Below are 15,630 nucleotides of genomic sequence, written 5' to 3' on the forward strand. Positions count from 1 at the left end.
CATACAAGTCTGCCATTACCAAATCTCCTATTTGTTTTGTTACTATCGATTTACATTCACCAACATATTTAATGTTGTCGCTCTTGGATACCTGGCAAAGATGACAACTTCTCAAATTAGCCTTAACTTCTCTACTCATTCTAAACCAATAGAACCGATCCTTCAAATACTTTAAAGTTTTATACGCCCCCGAATGTCCCATTTCCTCATGGACCTGTGTGACGACACTACGCCTTAATTCTGTCGGTAAATAAACTACCTGCTTATTACAATCAACATTAAAATATACTACATTATTTTTAATACAACAACGCTGTGCAATCTTTGCCAGTTTACCCTTACAATGTTGAGTATTAGAACTATTTACAATATTTACAATTGATTTTACTTCGCTATCTTTTGATTGAAATAGAGAAATATTTTTCAAATTAACCATTAGTTCCTTATTTTTGCTGGTCTCCATATAATGAATCTCAGGACAAAATACCTTATCTTCCTGTATCAATACTGTATCGGATGGAAACCTAGACAATACGTCAACAGCGACATTATCCTTCCCTTTTACGTGCTCGATAATGTAATCAAACTGCTCAAGATAGAGTATCCAACGAATAATCCTGCTATTGTACAATTTCCAAGTTCTCACAAAAGTAAGAGCCTTATGATCCGTCCTAATAATTAACTTAGCTCCTCTCAAGTACGTTTCGAATTTCCTTAAACAATATATGATTGCCCAAAACTCCTGTTCAGTGACAGTCCATCTTAATTCAGCCCCTTTTAAAGCTCTACTACAATACCCAAGTATCCTCATGTCTCCATCATCATCTAGCTGGAATAGAACTCCAGCTAACCCTACTCCTGAACTATCAGTCTGCAAATAAAACGGTTTAGACATATCTGGATGATGCAACATTATGGTTTTAAGAAAACTATCCTTTAACTTGTTGAAAGCGATCTGGGCTTCTTGCGTCCAAGTCCACGCTCGATCTTTCCTCAACAACTGGCACAAAGGTTGAATAATACTATTATAATCTGGAATGAAGCGTCTATAATAGTTACAAAGCCCTAAAAATGCTCTTAAATGCTTTATTTTTTTAGGAACAGGAAAATTCTTTATGGATTCAACCTTTTCTGGATCTGTTTTAATCCCTTTTGTTGAAATAATGTGACCTAACATTTTAACTTCTTTACAAACGAACTTACACTTTTCAATATTACAAGTTAGACCTGCTGATTTTAATTTATTCAAAATGATGTTTATATGTTCCAAATGATCATCTAAGGTACCTATCGTTAGAATAGCAAGATCATCTAAATAATTAACACAGAACTGTCTAACTTCCGGTCCTAGAATCATATCCATGGCCCTACTGAAACTTCCTACTGAGGTCTTAAGTCCTTGTGGAAGAACGTTGTACATATAAGATTTTCCATTAAAAGTGAAGCCTGTATACTTTTTACTTTCTTCAGAAATCGGAATTTGGAAATACGCGTTATTTAAATCTATTATGCTTATATAATTTACACCATGAAAGGAATTAAGAACATCTATCTGCATTGGAGGTGCTTCTGATTCAGATATCATATGCTTATTTATTTCCCTAGCATCCAGTAGTACTCTTAGCGAACCATCTGGCTTTACGGTAAACGTCAATGGACTACTGTACGGAGTAGATCCCCTAGATATTATTCCCATATCTACCATCTCCGCTAATTTTTCCTCCATTCGCGACCTGTATGAATAAGGAATTGGATACGAACGCTTGATAACAGGGGTGTGATCAGACATTTTTATTACATGTTCATAACAGTTCGCTCTACCTAACTTCTTAGTGAAAACTTCATCATGATTGCTTAAAACTTGTTTAAGTTTACTTAGTTCAATTTCCGCTAACGGAACACCTGTCTTGATTTCCTGCAGATATTTTTGAAAGGTCTGATCACTGTTAACCTTACTTATTTCACAAATGCCCTGGCCCTGAAATATATACTCAATAAATGGTATTAGTGTTTCACGTCCGTTTATACTAATGACCAATCCTATGAACGGCTTTTTCAATTGGATACTAGTCTGATTTAAAGTTAGCCAATCAAACCCGAGTATTACTGAATGTATCAAGTGTGGAACTATTAGAAAACTAACTTCAATTTCAATACTTCCGAATCTAACAGGTAACAAAACCATTTGTTGTATCTTCGTACTCTTTTGGCCTACCGCGCCGCGAATTTGTATAGGTTTAATAGGCAACATCGTTAATTTACTACCGATTTGACTATGCAAAGATTCCCAAAATGCTTCTGAAATACAAGTAATATCACTTCCGGTGTCAACAAGGCATACTACTTTCTGATTAAATATCTCAATTTCGATTTGTGATTTAATAATCTCTAGCCTATCCGTTGTAATCTTGTCTTCCTCGTCGAATAAAGAAGATACCGTTTCAGTGTTAGTTACTGTACTTCTATCAATTTCCGATTGATCCTTCAATGCATCTACAACCTGTAATTTCAGTTTATCTAAATTTACTGTACTAATACCCGAACCAAAACCTGCTGTATTGGTTTGTCCACTTAAAATTATAGGTTTACGTAACCCTGTATCGTGAATGCCTAATGTTTGTCCAGGTTCCCATCCGAATCCCAGCATGATATTTAACGCTACAGGAGCTAAATGTGCCCCTTTCCTAGTTGATGCAGCAGGGCGTTCTACATCAACCAAATCTAGTTTAAATTTTGTGAATTATCATTAGTAACAGCAGATTCATTATTTGAAGAAACGTCCACAACATCTACAACATTAGCAGATTGTTGAACAGGAGGTTGATTGTTGTATTGCTTCTTCCGATTGAAATTATTCTTGTTACTACGATACTGTTGAGGTGCTGCAGAATGTTGTTGACGTTCGCTGTGCGGCACATAACTTGGTTGATTGTACTCGTAACTTGGTTGACGATTTAAATTGGTTTGTTTGTTGATGTCATCAAGCTTCCGCAGGAACTCTGTTGCCTCAAGAATTGATGTGCTTCGGCTCGTGGCCCATGCATACTGAACTTCACTCGGAAAATGATGCATGATGTCGCTGATCAGTTGTCTTTCTTGAATTGGATAAGTTAACATCTTGGCTTGACCGCATAACGTAATGAAATGGCTCAGCATTGTTGATTTAGTACTATCCCAGGTATTGTGTACTATTTGCCTTCTCAAATTATTTTGTTCAGCCTCTCCCCAATAAGTATCCAGGAAGTCCCTCTTGAAATCTTCTAGTTGAACCCATCTATCCTTGTATATTCGTGCCCAGTTCCTTGTTTCTCCCTCTAAACATTCTATGATAAGATCGATAACATTCCCTGCGCCTGGTGGAATCTTTTTCAAATACGCCATTAAATCTTCGATGAATGTCACTGGATGTTTGTTTTTAGAAGGAAATTTAGGCTTCTCAGGTAGGACGTGGCTCATTGGATAGTAAATAGGTGCAACGCTGGAATGTGCAATTGGTGTGGAAGGTGTGTAATTGGCAACAGCCTCTTGAGAATGTGGTTCAGATAATTCTGTAGACGATCCCGATGACGATGTAGCTTTTATTTGTTGTTCAAGTTGTCCGATCTTAGTATTGATTATGCTCATAGCACGTTGCATCATACGCGAGAAAATCTTGATGGGATTAACTTTCTGCTTTGATAAGGCAATACTAGGCGTAGCAGCTTCTACCACATTGGTATTTTTGCGCGCTTGGGCAGCTCTGGTCTTCTTAGTTTCTTTTGGCATTGTTATTAATTTATTATTTACCACTTTTTAATATTTAGTTTAATGGAATCAAAATGTATGAAAGTAAATTAAAAAAGAAAAAAAAAATGAATCACTGTGGATGATTTCCACTATTAATTAACTATTTACAAATGATTCACTATTTACACATAATTACACATTCACTAAAAAAAAAAAAACACTGATAAATGTTCACTATTACACAAAATCACTGTAACGTACCTCTGCTACTTAATAATTTGTAATTAAAAAAAAAATCACTTTGCTTTTGTTATAGAAATTCACAGATCAGTTCTTATTTGCAGTTAACTAAATCTCTGGTCGATCTGAAAACTTAAATGTACTTAATTTCTATTTGTCAATTATTCGACAAACAGAATCAAGTGTAAAAATAATAATATAATAATAGCAATATTTAAGAATAGGTAAGTATTTTGTTTTTTTTTTCTATGAATACTACGATCATAATAATATATAAGTATACTCATATAAGTATACAAGTATCATAAAATGTTTCCTAATTACTTCCCTAAATTTAAAATATAAAATAAAATTACTTCTGCCTACTCCCTTAAAAACACAAACGTGGTAAAATTATAAATATGTAAAAGGGAATAATAATATACACTAATTTTAATATAATAATTAAAACGTAATTGAATACAATTAATTACCTAAAAATTTAAATAAATATAGACATTTAACCACTATTATTTAAATTATTTTAAATTAAATTCGTTATTTAAGAAATAAATAAACAAAAGTAAAAAAAATATAAAAATATAAGTAAATTAAATATAATCGAATAAAATAAAATATTAAAATAATTTATTAAATCCTATCAAGTTAAATCTAATCTAAATATAGAGATAATATATAATAATATAGAGATAATGATTTCAATACAACTAGCGCCATCTATGAGAGAACATTGGAACTAATGGAAGTAGGTCAAGTCAATAACCTAACCTATAATCCGGTCAACGACCACTTATCCCTGACCTCGGCAAAGACCTCGACTAATGACCCCCGGTATCAATGACCTTGACCAATAAAACCGATCAATGACCCCGTGTCAATGACCCGGTATGAATGACCTTGACCAATAAACCAATCAATGACCCCGATCAATGACCCCATGTCCTTGACTCGGTATCAATGACTCCGTATCAATACCCTCTCTACCAGTGACCCTTTTTGATTATTGACCCTTCCGGTTATTGACCCTTCCGATTATTGACCTGATTAAATAACCTAGAACAACACTAACCCTAGCTAAATTACCTACCGTGGTCAATAGTAACCCTATTTAAATTACCCGCGTATCACAACCGCGATCAACAACACTTTTACACTAATAAACTAAACATACAAAAACAAGCAAATAAAAAAAAAAAAAATTAAAATCCATATCTAATTTTTAATCCCTAATATATAAAAAATACGCTAAAAAAACAAAACAATTAAATAATGCATATCAACGCACTCTAACGGTGAACAACGGAACTAATAATTTGTCCGTCGATATGAGACTCTATGCGAAGTCTATCTAATAAAATGTCAAACTAATACTCTTACTCGTCACCAGATGGCAGTCAAAATAAAGCTTCTATACACGAACCGATTAATATCGATTTTAGTTTAGATCGATCGATTTTGTTAATTATTTTATTATAAAAGTAAGATAAACCTACATCAAAACATCACAAATTACATACTATAGCCATAGATAAATTGTATCTATGAAAATACTAAATAAACACGCTTATTTAATAAAAAAATGTTTGCCTTTGTCAAACTATGAACTTAAAACAAGGCTGTATGTAAGATGATCCTTGTCTACGTACTTAGATGAACCAAAAACAAACAAATTTAATGTCAAATTGACAACTGGAGAGAACCATCTGTTGTAATACGATTATTTCGTCGTGATTATTAAAGAAATCATCGTAAATAAGAAGATTCTACCTAGTAAAAACATATAAAAGATGACACAAGGTAATTATAAAAGTTTGGTTACTTAAAATAATACGCCTGTACGTTGGAAAACCTTCACTTGCATCTTGTTCAAAACATGCTTACAATGCTATTTTATTTTGTTTTCAGTTACGCGCATGTTTCTACATAACCTACAGCTTCGGAATGATAATATAGCCCTGCCTAACTATGCAAGAATGAAACCCTACAATGCTAGCAAGTCAAACTGCCTATCGTCCTACAGCCCTAGCCCTAGCCATACCTACACAGAAATTATATAAATAGATACATAGGGCGGGATACCTGCACCATGAGACCTAAGGCAACAGGCGGATAGTGGAAGGAGAAGGTGTAGGAAGGATTTTCTTACTGCCAATCACACAGACTCATGTGACCGTGGTTAGGCTAAAGGTGTCTTGGCCACAGTAAGAGGATACTGAAAGTGACACATAGAACAATATAAACATGCACAGTGAGATAAAACAAAAATAACATGGACATACACAGTGAAATTAAAGTGAAATAATAATAAACAAAAACAAGCAGAATATGACAACTGTACTTATTATAATATGAAATAACATTAGAATATTGATGATAATCAGTCTCTTATTTATAATAATTGATAATTAAAACATAAGATTGAACCGTTTTAACACAAACTTCACCCCTTTATGATATCAGGGTTGGTAGGTTAGTCTCAGACCCTTACTATTCACAAAAATAGAACGCCCCCTGCTGGACATTTAAGATACATACATAGCTTCACGCCCCCACATAATTCTCTAAGTACATACATAGCTTTACGCCCCCATATAATTCTTGAGGTACATACATAACTTTACGCCTCCACATCATTATTGATGTACATACATAGCTTTACACCTCCACATCATTACTGATGTACATACATAACTTTACGAGTCCTCATCATTCTTGATGTACATACATAGCTTTACACCCCATATAATTCTTGAGGTACATACATAACTTTACGCCCCCTCATCACTATAAAGATACATACATAACTTTACGCCTTTCCTAGGTTACATTAATACATACATAAACACTTCACACATTTATAAGCCCTAGTTTTACATACATACATATAAATTTTCACGCCCCCACTTTATTTTAACCATACATACACATCTTTATGTCTCCCTTAGATTACACATACATAAACATTTCACATCTTTATAAACCCCTAGTTATATACACATACATATCAAATTTCACGCCCCCAAGACATCCAATCTTTTCCCAGCATTTGGGACCTCATATCCTGGTCACGGCACCAAATTGTAACGACCCCCCCTTACATATAATACTTATTAACCCCACACACTCAATCCACGACTAAACTGACCAGGATTCGACCCTGGGTTATAGTCAAACTAAGTGATTAAATTGGCCATTATTATTGTTGTGATCGTCTAGTATAAAGGTAGGACCTTATGTTGTGTTTTGTAGTAACTCAAATTCTTTTATATGAAGGTAGCTGAGTCAGATATGAATGCATGTTATTGAGGGCATGTAAATAAAGAATAATACTAAATTAATGTACTACATATATACTTAATAACAATACAAATAGGTTATAATTATGTCACTATGGTAAGTGAGAAAGACAAGAAATTATCTAAGTAATAGGGCAATGGGATGTGAGATATTATAAGTATTTATAATTTAAAAACAGTCAAGTCAACGCCAAGCAAACCTAAACTTAATGACACTGATTAAAGCTTATAATTAAACAAGTGAGACTTACAAGAAGGTAAGAAATAAGTTAGTTATTTAAAATATGGTTAGGGATTAGATTTTATTATTGTAAAAGATCTAGGAACACAGGAAAAGGATTTGAATCCCATAACAACAATGTAATAGTATAGGGTGCCGTTTCGAGCCCCGACCACGCTCACCGGCGAATGAGGCCCTACCCTGATTTAGGCCCCTCTCCGAAAGAAACATATAGGTTTTTTATGGAATGATAAGCACATAAATGTGACATATCAGGAGCATTAGGTAAATAGTTGGTAGGTAAAGGGAAGAGTTTCCCAACACCAATTTCACATATGTAATAAAATTATTTAAGTCAGACAGATTTACATCCAATCTAACAACACAACTCATTGTGATGCATAGTTAGCACCATAGCCATGGCGCAAAAAGGTAAGTATGTGAGCGACTTAGCAACCGGAAGCCAATGTACAGCTACTCATCACTGTCCTCCCCCCAATACACCACAGTGCAAGAGGATCAACAGAAGCAGTGACTACCGAACTGGATTGACCCCAAATATACTAAGCAAAAGGTCCCTAACAAAACGAATGAGCGACTTAGCAACCGAAGGCAATACGCAGCTACTCATCACTGTCCTCCCCCCAATACACCACAGTGCAAGAGGATCAACAGAAGCAGAGACTACCGAACTGGATTGACCCCGAGTATACTAAGCAAAAATGTCCCTAACGTCCCTACTATGGCTTCAGCGGCATTGCAATAACACCAGCCATAGGAATAAGTATGAGTGTGAGATGGATGGTCATGAATATGACACCAACCATGAATCACAAGAATATATGCAGTCAAACTGGATGTAATTGTTATGCATAAATGCATTATTGCAATAAAATTGCATGTTAGTAAGCAAACAAGTTGCATAGTGAAATCAGGCCAGGTAAACCCCTGGACAAGGTATAGGTTGTAAAGTTAGGTATGTCACAAACTAGCAACAGTGACATTAAGGTATTATTAGGTAGATGAATAGTAAAATAACACAAATAAATTGTGTTGAATTGGTTTGTATATCAGTGTAATCAAGCCAGGCAGGCCCAGACAATACAGTAAGTATATAGAAGTCATGTTAAGTCACATAGGTGAAATAACAACACAGATTCAAAATATATAAGTTTATTCAAAAGCCATTATCAATACCATTACCTTCATCTCATGGTATCCAGACTTTTATAATTCAATTCAAATTAGTAATTAATTGTATTATTTACATGGCTTGATAAGCCACAATGAGCTGATAGGTCCAGAGTGGGTCATAATAAATTTACATTATAACACAAGAGGACAAAGTTGACCCATACCATACAATACTGATTATATGGCATCGGCTAGAGTCTTCATACTCGAAAGCATCGCCACGCACAACCGCTCATCAGGAGGAGGCAATCCAACCTGACTATCCAAGTCGCAGCGCTGGCTCGATACTGATTATCTAGCTTCATCTCATATTGGCGGATGGTCATCCTGTCCCAATATCAGAAAGAAGGTCATGGATAATAATATCTCACCGCCCCACTCCTGTAGATAGCTGTATCTCCCAAAGCACCACTATAGAACAATCCAGAACCATGTTACAGTGGTAACAACAACTGTTCCTACAATTATTCTACATTGACACAGTGAGGTAGCAGGCCGTAAACCATAAAGGTTCACCCTGTGTAACTTCAGATTGGTTTTCGAATAGAATCCTCAGGGGAATTCTAACTACAATAAAACACAGCAAGATTACAATCCAACCTGGACCAACAGTCTAGGTTCGCAATATAAAGTAAAAATCTAAATCCATGAGGTTACCTCTAAAACAAGGATACCTCATTCTGCATACTAATCTCCCCATCTCCAAGCAATAATTATATTACCTCGAAATGTGGATCCCAACACACAGAACTACAAGCAGAACATTCTTGTCCAGTCTATGCGGCAATATGTACAATTTTCATTGTAAACATTGACACACAGTCCAAACATAACCAATAAGAAAAATAAAGTCCAGTCAGAATATCGCAAGCAGTCATTCCCTACGCGTCAGTAAAGTGTCTGTCAAAAAGTTAAATAGATAAACATACATAAACTACATATATAATAACATAAATAATAACAAAACACAAACAAAGGTAAACAATCACAAGCAGCACATGGTCCCTATGTTCGCAAGCTTCCCTACACACTTTTGACACATCCTACTCCTATCGGGCCCTATCTTTAGCGTAAAATTGTACCTGTCGTCTGAGATCTGATGATCTCAGACCTGTTTCCAACGATGCCTGAAAGAAAAAGGTAATTAGTACACCACACTTCCTATTTTAAAACCTAACAAGGTCCCTACAGCGCACTCCGCGGACTTTTGTCGGACAAAACCCTAAATATTTCACGTAATCTACGCACGGAAACTAATTCTAATCCCTATTCTAGCGCGGTAGACGATCAGCTACACCACGGAAGGTTCGAATAGCTGATTAAAGAGCAAATTTACATATTTTGACAAAATAACAATCGCGCACTGTAATCCAGAGCTACGGAGCTCTCAAAAGTCGCGACAGCTGGTAATCCAGCAGAACGAATCCCTACCAACTTACAGAAACTCTAGTCCGACTTGAATTTTCTAAAACCGGCAGCACCTCCTGCTGCTAATGTCACGAACGAAGTTTTCCAAAAAATCGTGCAAAACCCCTTTTATACCCGTTATGCTCCGTCCCATCTCTCAGGCAATCGCGATATTGCTACCACTAGCGCATCAAAAACATACAAATGACATTTACCCGACATTGACAATCGAGGTATTTATTGAAAATCTCATACTTCCTATTGACATAAAAATATTCATTTAATTTTATTTTTATTCTTAAGTAGACTATAATACTAATGATGTTATTTATTTAATCAAATTCTATTTAATTTATCAAATCAGAACTGCAGAATTTTAGATAAAAAATATATCCAATTTTGTAGAATTTCTAAAAAGCCAAACACTCGCTCGACCATTTGCCTGACGTTTCTCGCACACATCTGTAATTTACATAATCTACACAAACCAAGCTCCTCAACCTTATTGGCTGTTTCTCTGTGTACGCGAAAAGTGGCGTGACTTCTGGATTGTTCTATTTTAGGGTCTAAAACGCGTACAATACAACACCTTGTCAACAATCCAAAAACGGTTCCGTTTTTGGAGACAAAAACCATGAATAATACCTAAATTCCTCTATATCTCTTAAACCGTGACAATCAGGTAGCTGAAACTTTCAAAAACAATGCATCTCCATTGCCATCACAACTACAAATTCAAAGAAACACAATAAATCAAACATTTAAAAAGATCCCCCACTCTACAAACCCGATCCTCCAATGCATGTTTTGGCTTGTCATTAACAACGACAACATACTAGCAATATAAAATTCACGATCAATTCACGTTCATGTTTTTGTTCACTAAATGTTCTTTCAATTGTAGGCACGGAACCCCTCAAAATAATGCGATTCACACTTGGCATTATTTTAGTTTTACTTTTTTTTCCATGATTTTTTCAATTTTCGCGAATTACAGTTCTAAAAAATTAGAATAATATTTTAAACGATAGGTACGAACTTCGTATGCTTTATAAATCAATTTCAACAAGAAATACTACGTAATATAGCTATTATTTTCAATTTTGTAAAATATACCAGCTCAAAACTCTTCATTCATATATTTTTACATCGACACCCTTTTGGTGCTTGCTACTCCCGCGAAAATTCAAACTATCCTAATGTCTATTTTTGTATTTTAAATAATTTTATTCCATAAATTCGTACATATTCTTTCAAAATAACATCCCTATCTCGAATCCTAATTAACAAACTCTAAAATTTCGTATACCTTTTTATAATCTATGTATTCCTGTGACGTAAACTGAACATATCCTTCATTCATTCTCACAGTTAAACAAAACACTTGAATCAAGTAGTGTGGTTTGTATTGTTTGGACAATTAGTGTACTTTTTGTGTTAAATATAATTATGAAACCTTTCAGATCGTGTTTAATACGACTACAGAATAGTGGGAAACATAATGGAAGGAAGACAAAATAAGATGCAACGTACGGGTTTTAGCTACAATAATTAGTAAGATTGAAGACTTCTTGACGATGTTTATAATGTATCCTATAAAATATTCACTCGCCAGGTAAGAAATTAATAAATACCTTTTGTATTCGTTAAGTATTTTATAGAGAAATTCGTAGTGCAAAAAGTCACTGTTTCAACCATTTGTTCCAATTTTTCTTATGATAATTTCAACTATCAAACAGCAATCAAGCAAAATTTTATTACTTAACTCCATGTGTGGGGAGATAGTTCTTATCAAGACTACAAGAATTATTTGAATCTGTTTAGGATTTATTGAGATATTAACAGATGAAATTTTTCAAATATTCCTTAGATTCCTACACATGCTCAGTCACTAACAACCTTGTTTTATTGATGAGTAATATAATAATTAGTAAATTACATACCTACCAGACATGAAATCAACCAATAGTTTCTGGACTGATAAATAAAATATAAAGTTATTAGCAAAACGGTTTCGGTTAAAACTGGCTTTCATGATGAGATTTGATCTCCCTTCATATTGTTTTGAGAATAAGAATGAATCCTACTCCTATTGTACTTACATGTTTTTATTAGTTTATTAGAGTCCTGTGAATCACAAATAATACCTGTAGAAACAATAAGCAAATGCAAGTCATTGTCTTAGTAGGTACTAGACAGTGGTTATGCTCACACATAGAATTTACCCCTAATTTCAGTTTGAATTACTTTCAGAATCGTCCAAAGATCCAGGAGGGACAGATATCTACTCCAAACCTGGAATCTGTTGCAGAATATTAAAGAAAATTATGGGAAAACAAATGTGAATGACGGACAGATTTAGTAAGATGAAAGATTTAAGCCTACGAGCACACTACTATTTCTCACATCAAAGGTACATTGTTAATTATGAACATCAATAGTAAATAAAGCAGTTTTGGAGAAAAATAGTATGTTTCATTAATAATACCCTGGTTGATTATTTTTATTGATATCGTACAGCTCCATCTATTGGCAAGCTATGGTACTACAATGACTTCTAGCTATCAAGCTGCCTAGAAATGAAGTCCTGCTTTTCACAAATGTCAGTCCTTTTCCCACTCCATCTATGTACGAGTAGATGCACTTATCCAAATCTATTTCCTAACAGATGGCGTTGAATTTATAAGTTAATAAAAATAGTTGGCTTATAGAAAACATTAGATTCAAATTAAGAAATAAGTAGTTTCATAATGGTATACATAAACATAAACAGCCTATATACGTCCCACTGCTGGGCACAGACATACATAATGGTATAATCACTAGAATATCATTATCACTTCCATATTGGTTTGTAGATACATACATACATAAACTCACGCCCACCTCCCACCAGGGCAAGCAGAGACCACTGAATTCCATTTGTTTGTAGCTCTATGAAATTATTAAGCCTAAAGGTGAAACAAAGCCTACATGTTTCTCAAAGTTCCAATTATGGTTTTTCCCTGTCTAAAGTCTAAAAATAAAAGAATATTATAATGATAAAAATATAAATTCAAAAAGACGAAAATAATAAATAAATGTCGAAAAAATATTTCACCCCATAGCCAAACATTTTAGTTACTATTAAGTACTAACTTTTAGTCAAATATTTGAAGACATCATTGATGTACATTAAAGTTTATTGAAAATAAACTAAATGACTCCATCCGCGACGATTATTGTGGTGCGTTCTGTTACAATATGAGCATAATTTTTGACATGTAACTATCAGACTATTAGAGTATTTTTAATTGTATGTTTTCATTGTATTTTGACTATTTTAATTTTACTCTTTGACTCGTTTGAATTGTACTAACTTACACTAACAAATTTGCATGCCTATAATATATTATGGCCAAATATGCTCCTAAAATATCATACTTGTACGATAAATGATTTGATTGATTGATTGATTGATACATAAATTTGTCTTTTCAGCAGAAATAAAATCGTTCTGCCAATAAAACAGTTGGTGTTCGTATGGGGTCGGTTTTGGACCAAAAGCACCTTACACTTCCTCTACTCCACTTTATACTTACTCCATTCCAAAATGAAAGCCCTAAGTCCTACGCAAAGTAAGATTCCACACTTTTTACACCAGCCTAACTATGTAACCTTTCCTATGCGCCAACATCACATGTATCTCTCTTTTTTACGGTTTCCCAAGAAACAATCTCCGCCTAATTTGGTATCCTCTGTTCATTTGGTTATATTTTTAATATAAGTACCCATAGTAAACAAAAAAACTAAGCCAACAAAATAATTCATACAATAACAAAACCCCATTCCTTTTCCGTACAAGTAGCGAAGGACGTAAGGAATTCCGGCTAAGTAGTAAGTGCCATGTGAGGCTAATATACTCTACAATATTTCACATCAAAAAAATGAGGCAAGGAACCCTAAGGAACCCTAGCAATGCTGTAACAAGCAGTTAAACGGGTCTCGTGACGATAATGAGCCGCATTTAGAATACGAAATTGGATTAGAGCATGAAATAAACAAGAAGCAGTGAATACTTGTATCTCGTTGAATACCTCCTCGAGATGTATGAGGTGGATGACGATATTGTGTGGCCCTGGTAACGGACATTTTGTACTCAGGTAACTGGGCAGTTTGAGTTCAGATTGTTGGTCTGTTTATGGTGCTGAATTTAATGTACTTTTTTTTGACGTGTCTTATTGTAGATTTGCCGCAGATGGCATCAACTACTTGGCCCTACTTGGCCGGACATATGGGGAGCGCGTTTAAGACTACAGGCCTGAGGGTGCCCAGTTGGGCGCGTACCTCGGCTTAGGGCGTCGACTGAGAGGAAAAATATTTGAAAGAATTAATCGACCCTGGCGGGTCGATGACGATAAGCGCTGATTGAGGGAAATCGTCGACCACGCCGGCGGGGTCGTTATCGGGGTCCTGAAGTGTTTGGTGTCGCGTCTGCCTCTACATATAGCTAGAGTAATCGGGTTCGTCGGGATCGTATATTACGTCCTTCGTTAATGTTCCTATACTCTTGTTCGATAGTTAATAGGTAATAATTTACGGTGGTACTGAACATTGAACATCAATAATAATTACCTAAGTACTCAATACTTGATTGATGATTTTGAGATTGATGCTAATTCTTATTTTAATTTCTTGTTAGGTTATTTTTATATGAAATAAATAAATTTCTAGTTCATTAAAATAGCTTCTTGTTAGGTCACCTTTATATGAAATAAATATATTTCTAGTTCATTATCTTTTCAGTTGACAATATACATAATTGTCTTTTTGAAGCAAGTATAAAAGTGCTTTTGAAATTTTAACTTTAGCTTGGTAACTTTAATAGACAAATAAAAATTCAAAACTAAAATGTAATATATGTACTTAGTCACTTTTACTGTTTGTTTTATATCTAGTTTTTTTTAGTTTACTATATAGGTAATATGTCATTTACCCATTCCGCATTCAAACGCAAAACTCGTTGCGAATAATCTCACTAGTTTGCACCAAACATGATTTGCATCAGAAGGGGGCAAATTATCAATGTGGACTTTGGACATGTTTCACATTGTCAGATTCTATTCATCCCAAACTTGAAAGACATACTTGGACATAGGTACTGTACAATATTGCTGGTTTCACGAGAGGTTTGCTTCGTGATTTATATCAGTTTTATTTATTTTATTATTTATATTGTAAGGGTTGGTCATAAAATTACATCTTGGCACACTTATAGGTGGTAAACACTTGGTTGTTATAGATAAAAACTCACGCCTGTAAGGATTTTTATAGCGAGCAGTGGTGTAGCATTTATTCGGGACATTTTTTCTGGCACAAGCAGAAGTAGAACCTACCTTGGTATCTAAGAAATTTATTTAATTACATACATAATAAATAATAAACTTAAACCTATTAACTACCTATTATCCCACAAATCCATTAATATTTTTAAGAATTTTTTTATCGATTGAATTCATGAAATAATGAATTACGTACTTATGTAATTTTTAAATTGGGTAACAATGA

At 34.4% G+C, this 15,630-nt stretch overlaps 1 protein-coding gene and 2 long non-coding RNA genes across 4 annotated transcripts in view; 2 read left to right on the forward strand and 1 right to left on the reverse strand.

Annotated features, from left to right (window-relative positions):
* LOC126369372 (centaurin-gamma-1A) overlaps positions 1-15,630 on the reverse strand; it is a 255,711-nt gene that overhangs the window by 107,305 nt on the left and 132,776 nt on the right. The window lies entirely within an intron of this gene.
* LOC126369453 (uncharacterized) lies at positions 4,588-6,343 on the forward strand. Its single transcript, XR_007566700.1, has 2 exons — positions 4,588-5,763; positions 5,872-6,343. It is a non-coding gene; the product is annotated as an uncharacterized LOC126369453 (long non-coding RNA).
* On the forward strand, positions 10,498-12,533 carry LOC126369461 (uncharacterized). Its single transcript, XR_007566709.1, has 2 exons — positions 10,498-11,698; positions 12,337-12,533. It is a non-coding gene; the product is annotated as an uncharacterized LOC126369461 (long non-coding RNA).

This window comes from Pectinophora gossypiella, chromosome 9 (genome assembly GCF_024362695.1).
Source record: "Pectinophora gossypiella chromosome 9, ilPecGoss1.1, whole genome shotgun sequence".
NCBI lineage: Eukaryota > Metazoa > Arthropoda > Insecta > Lepidoptera > Gelechiidae > Pectinophora > Pectinophora gossypiella.